Source organism: Leptonychotes weddellii, chromosome 5 (genome assembly GCF_054177405.1).
Source record: "Leptonychotes weddellii isolate Sample4059 chromosome 5, ASM5417740v2, whole genome shotgun sequence".
Classification (NCBI taxonomy): domain Eukaryota; kingdom Metazoa; phylum Chordata; class Mammalia; order Carnivora; family Phocidae; genus Leptonychotes; species Leptonychotes weddellii.
Genome location: NC_138373.1, coordinates 111,340,631 through 111,342,894, shown reverse-complemented (window position 1 = coordinate 111,342,894; position 2,264 = coordinate 111,340,631).

Sequence of the window (2,264 nt, the reverse complement as noted above, 5' to 3'; positions counted from 1 at the left end):
TTTTCTGTTTCTCTTAAGATGATCATATGATTTTTATCCTTCATTCTGTTAATGTGGTCTATCACATTTTTGATACTCTTATGTTGTACCATCCTTGCATCCCAGGGATAAATCCATCCTGATTATGATCTATGGTCCTTTTAATGAGCTGTTTAATTCATTTTGCATGTATTTTGTTGAGGATTTTTGTAACTATATTCATCAGGGATATTGGCCTGTGATTTTCTTCTCTTGTAGTATCCTCATCTGGCTTTAGGATTAGGGTAATGCTGGCCTTGTAAAATTAGTTTAAAGTGTTCCCTCCTCTTCTGTTTTTTGGAAGAGTTTGAGAGGATTGGTAATAATTCTTCTCTAATGTTTGGTAGAATTCACTAGTAAAACCATCTTTTCTTTGTTCTTAGCTGCCCTCAGGTATTCTAATTACTCTGGTTGCCTCAGCGCTCCGAGTGATGTGAGGAGGTAGTAGGTCTTTGGGGCAGTGCCCTGAAAGCCTGAGGATGCCTTTCCTCTGAGAGAGAAATTGCAGGCTGAGTGGATCTCTCTCAGCCCTGAGCTGGATGGCTTGAGGGAGGATCTGACACAGATAAAGTGAAACTATTTCTCTTAGCCACTTCAAAGCAAAATTCTTAATTTCATGATCCCCTGGGGTGTTGCAAATTCTTACCTGGATTCTAGAGGTTTCATAAAGGTATTTTGGCTGAAGTATTGTTGTTTTACCAGTGTCTCTGTTGGGGGACAAAGGCTGGAACTTCCTATGCTACCATCTTGCTGGCATCGCTGTCTAAATATCTAAATGTAATCCAACTCATCAAATGTCAAAATCAGTCCTTCTTAACTTGGGGTGCTAGGATGGTCAGGAATTGCTGGACTCCTTGAAAGAGTTTATGAAATTTTAGAGAAGTATATGCTTTCATCAGGTTCTCAATGACTCTGAAAAGTGAAGAGGCCAAATGGTGTTTACATGCTGGTGGTAGTGTTGATTGGGAACTTGATTCAGCATCTTTGTGTTTAACAGCTTTTTCAGAATTTTTTTATCTTGGAACACAGGTCTTGGAGCCTAATCTCCATTTTGATCATTGTTCCCATGGAATGGGGACAATCAGAGTTCCAAATAACAGTCTTGAAAGACATCCCATTTGTAAATTGAAGCTACCCATAGCTAGGATAAAGAATAATTGAGTTTAAGGATTTCAGTGGCTGATAAACATTTCTATGCTTTAGCTTGGATTATAATTTCTACAACACTAGACCATATATATTTACAAAGCAAAGTACCACACACAGGGGTACTTAATAGCAACTTATACTTTTAATAATTATTAAACAGATTGAACTTGCTTAAATTTTCAAGTAATCATTCTGGAAACTAGGCAGATTGTCTATAAGCAGAGGGATTTTTCCTCTGAATTCTAAAGCATGGCTTTAGAACTATTCCACCCCTCCTTCCTAGCACTCCTCTGACTGCACCCTTACCCAAATAAGGAGGGATTGAAAGCTGTGTGTTATACTAACAGCTGCCCAGTCTAAATCCAGAAGAGAAAGACAGACATTTATAGTGGCTCCTGGATATGAACTGATTCAGAGAAAGGGGGTAAAATTTGTGGTCTCAAAACTTGCTGGGTTGCTGGTATAAATTCTACTGATACAGTTACTTCACAACTTCACAATAATTATTTCCACCAAAGAGAACAAAATACATTATTTGTGGCCTCTGTTACATAAAATTTCATAGTTGCATTAAAAAAACCCCTAGAATATAAGGCAAATATTTCAAGTAGTAATCATTCGTTTAGGTTTATTTTTAGGCATCTTCTGGCACTCTAATATTAAGTTTTAATCTTCTGTAAATAATCTTTACCTTGGAATTTACATCTCTTGGACTAAATGAGGTATATTTTTTATTCTTAAAATAATGCAATAGTTACGAAACTTATTGTATCAGCACAGTTGCAATTTATGTTCTTTCTCTCAAGAGTTGGATTACACCTTTGGTAATTTAGAATGCCAAATGAATAAAAAAGAAAGTGTTTTCAAATATTTCATTTGTATGAGTACTTTTTTGGAGGGGTACAATCTCAACTATCCTAACAGGCTTTTAAAGGAAAACAATTAGCTCTGCCAAGGAAAGAACTGATGTTTAGACAATGTTGTGTAAGCAGAGAGGAGTAGAGTGACTCTTCCTCCAAAGATGTCAGAGGACTTTGGTAGGCTCAGGTATCATACCTTGTCAACTTGCAAAATGTCTAATGGCGGCAGAGATGAGT